Here is a 13,870-nt window from a genome sequence, read left to right as displayed (position 1 = left end):
ACTTCTTATATTCTTTCAGTCTTTTACTTAATTAATAACAATAAACCAGGAAAGATGGATTTAAATGTTAAGTATGTACATAATTAGAAGAGAGCATTTGCTACATAGACACTAAGCTATTGAGCCTTTTAATATTTATCATTAGCAATTTGGAATTAAATTCACAAAATATGAGTAAATCTTACTTTCCAATGAAATTTCCTTGCATGAAAGATACACAAACATTTAGAGATATGAGAATGAATGAACAGAATGACAATTTTTAATTTATTTTCATGATATTAATAGGGAAAAGTCACATGAGGAGTTTTTGTGATCCTTTTAGGGAAAATCCAGAATGCTGACAATTACATTGTCAAAGAGAGCAAAGAATTATTGAAGGATTTATTGTCAGAAGGAATTTGGAAAAGGCAAGGGAATTAAAGAACTTAATGTCATCAGTTAGGAAAGAAGAATTTAGGTATAAAAAATTGACCTTATGTTTTAACTGTTCACCTAGGGATGATGATAGTTTCAGGTTATATGATGATTCTCTGAATCTCAGGCCATATAATATAATAACATTAAGCCTATTAAATAAATTAAATGACATAATACCTAATTCTTAGAAGGGATTAGAAACACCAAGCTTCATTGTATTCAGTGAACTCTTGCCCACTGGATTAGCCAGAAAGACAACTCAGGTAAAATAATATAGGCTACATCTGACCTGAAACTCTGAAAATGAGTAAGAACACACATCTGTGAAGTCACTTAACTGTAACTGTGTTTGAGCTGTAGTTGTTAAAATAGTCTGGATTGATTTTAAATATATCAAACTGAACTGAGTTGTGTTTATGGTGTAGCCATGATCAAGCTGGATTGGATGGCTGGACAGGGGCAACAGCTAGGTGTGTCTCTGGTACAACCAGGATTGACTGGGAACTTAACTGAAAGACTTAGAACTTGTATAGCTCTAAAATCAAAGTCATTACTTTGATTAAACCAGCCTATGAATAGTAAACTTTTAATCTGCAGTATTTAATAGGTTACCTATTATTAAATAAACTATTAGTTTTACTATAAAGAATCAGGTGAAATGGTGTTTTATTCCATTTAAATCTTACCCTAATAGTTAAGACCACCAATTACTCTGCTAGAAGTTAGCAGAGTCATTGGTGATTAATACCATTCTAGTCACATGTTATAATTATTTGGTAATCAATCATTTAAGGTAGGCTTTGGATGAACACAGGTTGAACACCACCACATAATGTCATTCTGGAGGTTCAAATATTCATACATGAAGAATGTTCCTCACCATTTTTGTCACAAATTGGATGAAGGAAATATAATTTTTCATATTGATTATGTCTCTGTCAATTCCCCTTAATTTAGCACTATTTTCTTGCCCAATAGTAATGTGCGGTTAAAATTATTACTTCTGCATCAGAGTCAACTCCAATGACTTATATTTATTCTCAAAAGATGCTGTAAATCTGCCAGAATTTTGTATATAAACTGTGTTTAATACCATTAGAAGCAAAATATCCTGAAACATTGGGATATATACCACATCTTAATTAGTGGCATAAGTATAACCATGAATATGTACATACATGGACTGACTGCAAGATGGACCTTTGCCTCTAGGAATAAGGCCATAGGAAGGTGTCCCATTGATGATAGTGATGTCATTTTAAGTGGATTCAGAAACCTGTTCCGAACAGTCCAAATGAGCAGTAGATGAGAGTCCAAAAGGTGTCAGGATATTTTCATGGAAGAATCTTTTATTATGTTATTTGTCATATTATATATTCATGCTATTCTTCCATGAATGGCTTCCACCTGGCAAACCCTTCCTTGTTTCCAGTAAATGTGACCTTTCAGAATTGTGTAGTATGTGAATATGAGGTGATAATTGTAATTTTTGATTACTGCTGTTCTTTTCAAAGTGTTATCTGATAACAAGAATGTTTATAATGCCTAATACCGTTTTATACCACAGTATTCAAGGCCTAAGTTAGCTATGTTTAACTTTCCAGTGGATGTGGAACATCTTTCTTAATGGATAGGCATCTGCTACAAGAAGAGATATTTTCATTACTGTAAGATCAATAATGGGTGTTATTGATTATGTAACACTGTGTAATATTATTTTTGTATAACCTCCTATAAAATTACTTGATTACAACAGACTATCTTGATTAAGAAAGGTCAGAGTAATGTAGACAATAACTGCCATCATTTTGACACTGTTTTCACCATTAGTCTGTGGAATTTCTTCATTGTATAGATAAGAGAAACACAGCAGTTTAAAATCAGCATTTTGATCCATACCAATTTCAATCTACCCAGCCCAGTTACAGCTACTTCAAATACACCAAAGTTACAGCACCACTCTACATAGAACAAATGCAGCCCAGTTTTCTGGTCAGTTTCAGTGCATATTATTTTACCTGAGTAACCATTTACTGCCCAAATAAAGGGTTATTATATTTGATCATTAATGAAGATAATTAGAGTGAAGTTAGTTAATATATTTTATCATTAGTGATGATTATTTTAATAATAAATTGGAAAATTATCTCCGGCTGCAACAAGAAATGAAAATTAAATGAGTGTGTAAGGTTTCCAACCTTTCAATGTCATTCCTAGTACAGCATTCCCTACCAAAGATTATGGTATGCCACCAGTAACTTATGGCAGGCTCCTTAGATAAGTACTGGGATTTTTTTATTGAGGGGAGAATGTAACCTAGATAAATGGATTAGAGGAAGGAAGAGAATGGGCTTTTATAGACAGAATGAATGTAGATATAGCACAAAGAACTGAAGAAGTACATACTAAAAGGCGAATCAAATTAAATCCACATGAGACATAATTATAATGTTCAATACGGACAAATTCCTTATTTACAAGACAATAGTTACATGCTTTTAACAAAATGTTACGCTTATAGGTAGACTAGCTATTGATAATAGATGAATTGCTTTTGTCAATTAAATTTATATCATCTCTTCATACATTTAAAATGCCTAATCTCTTCCTCTCACTTTTCTACTTTAATTAAACACTAATTCTCATCAAATTTTTCAATATTCCGTTATCATCATCTGCTGATTCGCCCTCATATTTACCGTGCTTTCTCTTTCCTCGCATTAAAACTTCTCTCTTTTGTTAGTTTATTGTCCACACCACTTTCCAATACCTTATGTGCATCCCTCTATGCTCCACTGATTTTCTAAAAGAACGAGTTACCTAATCGCTCAACACTCGACTTTAAAATTAAAGCCTAGATAAACTTTCCCTTTACTATGTCTCTTTTTCAATGTCTGGGTCATCATCGGTTCCCTCCTTTTCAATAATGCCTCTTATGTCGTCGATAATTTCCTGATGAACCGGAACTATCTCTCTATAGCTCCTAACACCCTCTCTCTTTAACTCGTAGCACAGTGCAATTGGATGTGCGTTTACTATGTGGCGTATTGCTTATAGTTTTGAAAATGTCATTGAAAAGTTTTCATTGCTGGAGGTGAAAAACTACATTTTTTCTAGTACCAAAAATGAAGACAATGAAGGAAATTAGGAAATGCAGAGGAACTGTGACAAAATTAAGATGAGAATCCATTTTTACGTGTCACTGTAGCAATTTTATCGAGCTCGCATGCAAAAATTAAAAATGGAATGTTTTCTGTGCAGGATAGGTTAAAAAAACCTCCGGAAATCAGTATACTTTCATGAAGATAAAGCACTTGAAACTTTAAAGTTGAACTTTTTAAAGATTAAAATTTATACATTTATTTAAATTTAAGGCCGTAATCATTTCACATGGAAGAATGTAAATACAAAGTTAGACAGAAGGTACAAAGAGTTGATAATAAATCGATACGGGTAACTAATAGAGCAAAAGAAGCGTGGTGGAAGATGAAGTGCAAGGATATGGAAAGTTTGCAGAAGAAGGGTGGAATTGTTACATTATGCAAGAAGATTAAAACACTATCGGGAAGTAAGAAATGTAGATCTGTGCTTAAAGTTAGGGATAAGTCCGTTCAGATAATAGTTGACACAGAAAAGATCCAAGAGAGATAAATGGAATATATAAAATAACTGTTTTGTAAAGAACTTAGGGCAGCAAGCTTAGGTCCAGGCATGCTAGACTATGAGATAGAAAGAGCATTAAGGGAGATAAAATTAAACAAGGCCGTGGGGCTAGACAACATTGCTGCGGAACTACTAAAAAGTTTAGGAAAATGTGGGAGGAAGGTTCTATATGTACTGATTCGTAGCATCTATGAGAAAGTAATCTGGTTGGAAGATTTTGTGAGATCAGTGTTAGTGCATATTCCGAAAAAGGCAAAGACTACATTATGTGAGGACTACATAGCAATGAGTTTGATTTCCCACTCAGCTAAAGTTTTTCTCAGAACCATCAACAAAAGGATGGAGAGTAGGGGAAATGATTACTTGGGGGATGATCAGTTTGAGAGTAGGAAGAGGCACACGCGATGGCGCTGCAGTATTGATCTCACTAATTGAGAGGAATATTAAATGCAATCAGGACGTAAACTAACGAGTATGTTACAGAAAATAGGAATAAGTTGGAGGCACAGGAGGTTAATCGGCAACCTGTATACACGAATGCCTCAGACTGCTCAGGTGAGAGTCGGGGACGGAGAGTCCGGATGGGCCGTTTAAGGCAAGGTTGCCCGTTATCACCGTTGCTGTTCAACGTGTATGTGGAGGAAATGATTAAAGAGGCATGGGAAAAACTGGAGGTAGGAATGAAAGTCGGCGGGGAATTCGTAAAATCAGTTAGGTCCTCTAATAACCAAGCCCTAGTTTGTCAGTCAGCCAAAGGGTTGCAAGCATTGCTGAGTGAATTCAGTGCGATAGATACTCGATGAGGATCAATATTAATAAACAAAGGTTATGCGACTTTCCAGAAAGAAAACTGCTAAGCTAAAAATTAAAATACGAGAGAAAAAAATAGAGCAGGTAGAATAGTTCACGTATCTCGGCAGTGTTTTGGACCAACATGGTCAAAGTAGTGGGGAGGTAAGGAGAAGAATTGTGCAAGGCAAAGAGGCTTTCACAAAGAAGAAGGAATTGACGACAGTGACGTTGAATAAGGATTTTAAGAAAAGGCTGGTTAAAACTTGGATATGAAGCGTAGTTATGTAAGGCGCTGAAACATGGTTATTGAAGTAGGATTATACACGTAGATTGAAGGCTTTGGAAATGTGGGTGTGGAGAAGGATGGAGAAGGTGAAATAGTCCAACAGGAAAACAAATGAAGAATTGGTAGGCAAGGAGAGAGGATTGGTGGGAGAAATCATAAGGAGACAGGAAAAATGGATGAAGGTCGTATTGGTCGGCAGTGGGACGTTGAAGACTAAGAGAGGGGAGAATGTTAGGCAAGCGAGGAAAGGGCAGAGGAATAGAAGAAGGATGTTGGACGGGAGGAAGGACGGGAAGATGAAGGGAGGAAGGAAGAAAAAGAGATGAAGAGCGGTCTGTTGTAGAGTAGGATGTTGGGCTGTGTTTTGCTAGGAGAAAAAAATATTTAATTGATAGTTGTGTCCATCCAAAACCTGCCTTAAACGGTAGATTACCTTATAATAATATTTATTTCACAAAGATCCACCCATTGGAAATGAAAAAGTAATAACTTTGTGATTCCACAGAAAATATATTACGATATGACCAAGGTTTCGACGTTCAACGTCATCTTCAGGAAACAACTCTTACAGACATCCATATATATATATATATATATATATATATATATATATATATATATATATATATATATATATATATACTGCACTCTGGTAAGGGCGGGGAGATGAGCAGGTCGGAGGGTGGGTAGGAGAAGGAAGTGTTTGTGGGAGGGAAGGGTAGAAAGCGGGAGTTGGGAGCACTCCTCCTGACGGCGCAGGAAAATGGGTGGGTTTTAAAATATTCATAGACATAAACACAAAGCCCTTCACACATCTCTGAGATCAAGGGAGAGTGTGGGGGAAATATAGGGGCTTTTTCCTTCATTAGCACAGGTATCGAGCAGTGGTAGTTTTAGGAGGGGGGGTGGGAGGTGTACAAAAGGTCATTAACATTATTATCTTTGGAGCGTACACTTTTTAAAATTTCATGCTGCTCTAAAGCGTCTAGTCTAAGTCCTTTCTTTCCACATGTAAAATTTCAAATTCAAAGTCACTACTGTGGTTATTTTCCAACAAATGTGTTGCAAAATGCGACGTTGACTTTTTGTTCTTCTCGCAGGCTTAGTACTCCGTCACCCGTTCTTGAAATTTGCGGCCTGTTTGCCCAACATACACTGCGTCACACTCACATCTTAACTTATGCACTCCACTTTTTCACTTTGTGGAATTTTGTCTTTTGTGTGGGAAAGTAGGCTCCTGATGTTTTATTTATTATAATAGGCTATTTTAAACTTATCTTTCAGTAATTTTGTTGGAAATTCTCATAGTAATGCGATCCAGATATAGGATTTTACGCTATTTGGCAATAGAGTCTTGTCGCGATTGGGATTTATAAATGTCTCTAACGGCCAGTTGGTTTAGTTTAAAAAAATACAATTTATTAATGAGCTGCTCATTATGTCTATTTTTTCTAGCTATTGTTTTTATAGTAGCTAATTCTTTTTCGAAATTGGTTTGTGACGTGGGAATTTTCACTAACCTTTGAATAATGGAGTGAAAAACGGATAACTTTTGGGAAAAACAATGCCTTGAGTGAATCACTTGGTCAGTATAAGAATTTTTTGAAAGATGGATAACTCTAGGTGGTTGTTCATTTTTGAAATATTTAAATCAAGGAAGTTGAGGGAATTGTTGTCTTCTCTTTCGTAAGTGAATACCAAATTGTGATTTTAATGAATTCAGATGAGAAAAAACATTTCAAGTTACCTTTCGGAACCTATCCACGCGCAAAACCTTGTGCATATCCATTTGAATATACAACATAAAATAACTGCAATAAAGCAGCAGTAGTCTTTCCTCATAATTATTAAAAATTTTGATATAAGTAGGCGCTATCTCCCACCCCCTATCTTAAATTTTCTTCGATCCACTTCTCGGCATCATCTCAACTTGAGAAAGCTATACGGAACGGTTCCGGGTGATAAGCTTCAATTCGACGTAAAAAGTATTACGATAATTCCGGAACGGAACTAAAGGATCAAATAGTTTCGCTCCGAACCGAGACCAATTTCAAATTGAAGGAGAAAGGACCCTCATGGTTTTGTTCCAGAACGAAGTTATTAGTCAGGTTCGGTTTCGATTGACGACCTTCTTTTTCTTTGAAATGGTTATGTCTTCACTCCGCTAAGAAAGAATATTAGCTCCTCTAAAAAGCAACATTAATGGTACAGCCCTGTGAAATATTGTTCAGTGCAATGGAAGTAAACATACACCATTTATGAATAAGATTAGAAGAGACACATGCCATACCGGCGCATATGATTTCCGTATGTAGGGACCCTTACTATTTCAACTAAATTTTAAAAGAATTTAGCATGAAAGTACATACTAGCAGTGAAATAACAAAAATTTAGTTAGGAAAAGAGGTTTCCGAAGAATAAGGGAATAGATGACAGGGACGTTGAGCAAGAATCTACTTAATTATAACTTTTTTAGATGGATTTAATCATCAGAAGGTTTGCTTATGACCGAGCTCTAGTTTTTCAGTCAGCCAATGGGTTGCAAGCATTGCTGAGTGAATTGGAAATTCAGTGCGATAAAAATGGAATGAGAATCAATATAAATAAAACAAAGGTTTCGTGGTTTTCCAGAAAGGGAAGGCGAAGTTAAATGTTGAAATGGGATGGCAAAAACAGGCGGCATAGGAGGGCAGGTGGAACAGTTTACATATCTTGAAAGTGTTTTGAACCAAAATGGTGAAAGTAGTTGGGGCCTAAGGAAAAGAATTGCCATGGGCAAAGAACCTTTCACAAGGAGGGAATTGATGACAGGGATTTAAAATAAGGATTTTAAGAAAAGGCTTGTTAAATCTTTGATGTGGAGCATGGTAATGTATGGTGCAGAATTATAGTTATTGAAGTAGGACGATAGGCTTAGATTTGAGGTTTTTGAAATAAGGGTGTGGAGGAGGATGGAGAAGGTGAAGTAGATGGGAAGGAAAATAAATAAGAAAGCGAGCGAGGTATTGTGAGCGAGGGTAGGGGATTGTTGGGAGAAATCATAAGGCGGCAGGAAAAATTTATGAAGGGCATATTGATATCGGCAGTAGGATGTTGAAGACTGTGATAGAGAGGAGAATGTTAGGCAAATGCTGAAAGGGCAGGAATATGATAGGGATGTTAGACGGAATGAAGGGAGTGTATAGAGATAAAGAAGGCTTGTTGTGAGTAGGATTTTGGGTTGTGTTTTGTTAGGAGAAACGAAATATTTATTTGGTAGTTGTTTCCATCCAAAACCTACTTAAAACGGCGGATTACCTAATAATGACTGTATTATCAGTATTTTTATGCATTCATCAGTATGAGTACTATTCGTGATATTAATTTTAAATTAATTCCATTAGAAGTTGACATTTTAAACTCTGCTTCCAAAATTGCCGTCCTAGTAACTACTTCGCAACAAAGCTCCTAAATATTACGCTTAAACAAATGATGAATATAGTTAAATTATCCCGCATAAAGTTTCTTGTGCGTTATGAATGTTTTACAGTTTCGAATGGGACGTTAAAAACAAACGTAAAAGAATGAGTTATTTAAATAAAATAAACGAGAACAAATTTATGCTGTTTCAAGGCAAAAGGTCCATTATGTTAAATAAAGTACAGGACGATTAATACGAGGTCTGTTTAAAAGTTCGAGATATTTTTGAAGCGACGCTATCTTAGAGTAAATAAATGTGTTTTCCGTCAAAAATTTATGAAAATACTAAGATCGGATTTCACCTTAAAAATGCTCGCTCAGTGAAGTAGTTTTAATTATACAATGAAATTGATGCAGTTATGATATTTTTAAGCACTGATACTAAAGACGCTATCTCATTGGTCAATAACAAGTTGTCACTTTTGGTTTAATATCATAAAATAACAATAATAATCAGTAACACATGAGCTTTAAAAATGTAGAATTAGATCATCAAGGCTGCTTTCTGGTAATAGTTGATGGTACAATTACAGACTAAAAAGTGCGCAGTCCATTATAAGTATACGTGTATATTATAAATCTTGCAAAAGACGACTGGTAATGGCATCGTCTAGAGCACGTGTGACGTAATTGGGGATGCCTATTAATTCAGGATGAAGCAAATATTGGCTCGTAATTTTTTAGATTACGATAAATTCGTTTTTTTGGGAGCATGAAGATCTTGGGAGATTTTTTCAATGATGAACAATACTGATCTGATAAAATAACCATTATTGAAATAGAAAGAAAGACTCGTACTTTTCCACAGATTTTATTATACGGCACGACGCGTTTCACCGACTTGCGGCATCAAGATATTCAGATTCCTTTGATCTCTATTCTGAACTTACGTGTTTCAAGTGTTCCACTTTTTAACTATTTGCGAAATCAATTATAGACTTGGCAGTTTTTTCTGATGCTCATTACTTGGTGGCAATTCCTTGGATTTATTAACACCAGGGCGAAAAATGCCTTCTAACAATATTCAAATATATTAATTCCCATCACTTACTCGCTAGCAGAGGGTTAGCTAGCATCGGAATCAAATAATTGAAAACATCATTGTCATAAAGAAAATCAATTTTATCTAGAACATTCAGCGATTAGTTTTCTCATATTCTGCCACAACCCTAAAAAATACATTCAGCCATATGCAATGCCTTCTTCTTCAATATTTCTGGAGAATTGAAAAGGAAAAGGACCTGCAGGAAAATCGAAACTCATATTGCTCCTGCTCTGAATAGCTAGCTCACTGACCCTGTTGCACGGTACTGGCTGCGAATGGCTGATGTCAACAGGAGAGGAAACTGCCAGACAGCAATGCATTCATGAATATGTAGATGAAAAATTTTAAATCAGACCCAATCAATATGGAACGAATTCATAATAAAATGTGTGTTTTTGATAAAATGAAAGATGAAATGTTGTAAAACGCAAGATACGTAAATGGAAAGCAGAAACTAATTATTATAATGTAGTTGACTTCCTAAATACATGTATGAAAAGTAAAACAAACTGAGCTCGGTAATGACTTAATGGGAAACTCTAAACGTAGGTTAAAACAAATAATTTTGGCTATAAAATACGGTTCGTATCCTTTGACTTAACTTTCTAATAACTTCATGATGGAGAAAAACTTCCATTCCTACCTACTAAGAAGCCAGGTAACCATCACGACGTTTACGTGATCGTGTTTTTAGAGTGAATTCGCTGCGTGGGAATGGCATTCCTGCCGAGAATTCATGTTGAAGCGGAGCTTATGCGTCGTCATTTAGCCATGAAATTCACGTTTAAGACCGATGGAAGAACGTGAAAATCAGCAGAGAGCTACTCGTACAAAAATCATTGCCACATAGAATCACGCCAGAGGGAAAAAAAGATAAGCTTGTAAAAAGAGTTTTAGTGACGGTCGATCCCAAAGCTATATGCGCTTTGACCATGTCTTATTCAATGGAATGCCTCATATCCCCGTGAAAGTTCCTGGAGAAGTTCATCATTACTCGATTGGCATTAAAAAAAGTGGCCTTCACATCACGAACTGGCACGGGTGGTTCAACAATTTTTCCAAGTTATGATCTCTTTGATGACATTAGAAAGAGTGGTAACTCATAGTTTGTGTTGCTCTGATATCCATTTGACATAGTTATGGAAAAGCAAATAAGTCTGAAAAAACAACTAATTATACATCAATGAACACAAAGAGTTTCAATATTTAAACGCAATTGGCAAGCATTAGCTTTTTTTGCACTCGAAACACTTTAAACAAACGAAGAGATGCGTTCTGATGATTCCTAAAGCGCTATTTTATAACATTGTGACAGATTCATTCTTTTGGAATAAAATCACATATCGTGAATTCTGATAGAATGTCACCTAAAATTGAGAAGGTTTTACAAATCAGATATCTGACAAGTTGCGAAAATTTCGGTAGAAAAGAGGGCGCGATAATTTTATAGGTATATTACCTATAGCGGTGTTTTATTCAAATCCAATTGTTTGTTACCCGTAAATATGATATTTTCCTTTACATTTATTATCAGCGAGGCCTCTGGATGCTCCTCTCATACAGATCGAGACAGGAAAAAATAATTACATTGCTTTACTTCAATGCAAACGAATCCGTTTGCGATATTTTTTTTATCACTTAACGCAGTTCGTGACGCCGGCTATCACAGCTCCTCAAAGAAATAAAATAAAAGTTATTTATCAATTCTTTACGTTATGAAGATTTTAGTCTCAACTTTTGCTGCCTCAGAATTATCTAAATTATGTTTAAATCACTTCCTCCCAAAAATTCTCATTTTTGTTACCAGCAAGTTTCTTGTAATTATGGCTTACAGATGACGTTACCATAATTACTTTACATTGTAACTTGAAATGCTCTAAACGTGAAAACAATAAAAATAACTATATTTTGAGAATGCATACATTTAAAAGTTAACATATTTCGTATAATTTTTATCTTATTAAAAAATAACTCCTGTTACAACCATATACACAACAGATTTATGAGCTCATTTTCTCCACAATGTGGAAATAATAAGGGCTAACACCACATGTTAGCCAAGAATTCCAACTTGATTTTAATATTAGACTATGAAGAATCACATAACAATATACTAAAGTTATTATCCGATGAATTATTACAGAAAAGAATAGGATGTCTGATATCTTAGCCTATTCGTATGAATCTCATGCCTCAAAATTTTCACATAATATAGTGAAATTACCCCAAATGGCGGGGTGCCTTGAGGTGTCTAATATATATTAACAGAAAACATTTTTCCTTCTATCAATTATAATGCTAATAGGGTTCCGATTACTGGCTCTAAACAGGCCATCCAACAGGTTTAGATGGAAACTGATAATTACTGTATTACAAATTGCGGACAACTGAAATACATCTTGACGAAGTAAACGCATTTATATTCCACCGTCAACTTTTTTCGGCCTTCAATGTTTCAACCTCCATTCCTGTTGCTCATAATAAAAATTCTATTTCTCCATCTCTCACATTCTAACATCAAATCTTCTACAAGGTTGTCCAATAATGAGTAATCATAACATTTTCATTCGCATTGTTTATTGTGAAAAATTTTAATTTTATATTATATTGTTAGCTTAATGTATAATTTATACGATAATGATCCCTAAAGGAAGATATTTAATTGCTTTATTAATAGAAAGGAACATTTAATTTTGATAAACCATTTACCATTTTAAAGTGTAAAAATTTCTCTTTATTTTCGCAGTTTTCATCTCGGTCAATGACTTAATGTAAGCGCAGTTGCAGTTTTTGTGTGTCAATGCATTCCATCTCGCCACCTCGTCGTTGAATAGGAAGCGTTGGACCTCATATTTAATTTCGTCATCGTCACCGAAGTGCCTTCTGACAAAATTTTCTTTCTACTTAGGAGACAAGTGGTATTCACTAGGTGCCAAGACCGGACTATACACGTATGGTGGGTGATGATATCTCATCCAAACTGTTGTCTCAGGAGAGCGACGGTTTGACGGATGGCGTGTGGCGAGCGTCGTCGTGGAGAAGGCTTACTCCCTTGCTCAAAATTCCTTTCCTCCGGTTCTGAATCACCCGTTTGAGTTGCATATGTGTCTCATGATACCTGTTGGTGTTTATTATGGTACCAGGAGCCGTGAAATTGACAAACAAAACTCGGTTTTGGTTCCAAAACACTGTTGCTATGATGTAGCCAGCAGACTGTGTTCGTTTGAATTTTCGCAGCTTGGGCGAAGAGGAATGCCACCACTCACGTGATTGCTTTTTGGTTTAAGGCATGAAGTGGAACACAGCCAGGTTTTGTAACCTGTAACAAGCGAAGATGACGAGATAAAAGGTGAGATCCAACGCTTCCTCAACAACATAACGGCGAGTTGGTATGCAAGGGAATACAAAACCTGGCCCAATGCCTACAAAAATACATTAAATAAAATAGCAATTATGCAGAAAAATGGGGGAATAATTTAAAGTTCAATACAATGCCTAAATTATTGAAAGTAAACGTTTTTGTATATTTCTAACAAAGTTGGAGATCTTCATTTTGGGATTACCCTCGTATGAGTCATATGTTTCAATGATTGGACTCCAGTATTTCATCAGCGGGAATCCGTTGCCATTTAAAACTGATTCAGTTGCCTGCGCTTGTTTCAGATGTAAAACGCTATGATTTTAGGGAATTAGGAGGAACACACTAAATATTGAAATTTTTTCGAGAGATTCGGCAAAAACCTTCGCGATGCAAGACTAGGCATTATCGTTGTGCAGCATCCAGCCTGTTGCTTTGAAATGTGACCGCTTTTTGTGATTGATATGGCCTTGGAGAATTTTTAGCGCCTCTCTATATGATGCTCCGGTGACATTTGTATGTACTGGTTTGCTGATATATCATTCCCTAAATATAAATAAATATATATATATATATATATATATATATATATATATATATATATATATATATATATAATTAAATTTACCAGAAGAATTCACCACTTAATTGTTTATTTGGTGTTGGTAAATCCAGAGATTTCAACGCAAAACTTTTACTTTTGCTCTCAGGATCAAAATGATGCAGCTTAGTTTCATCTGCAGTGATAACCTTAGAAAGAAACCCCACTTCTTCCCGTTTTACTCTATCAACTTCATCCGCGGACAAACTTGCGCGCAAATGCCCTATTCTTCGGTGATAAGAAGCC

This window comes from Hetaerina americana, unplaced genomic scaffold (assembly GCF_022747635.1).
Source record: "Hetaerina americana unplaced genomic scaffold, ioHetAmer1.1.p SCAF_11, whole genome shotgun sequence".
Taxonomy (NCBI): domain Eukaryota; kingdom Metazoa; phylum Arthropoda; class Insecta; order Odonata; family Calopterygidae; genus Hetaerina; species Hetaerina americana.
The sequence above is the reverse complement of the archived record's forward strand: the minus strand, read 5'-3'. Positions refer to the sequence as shown.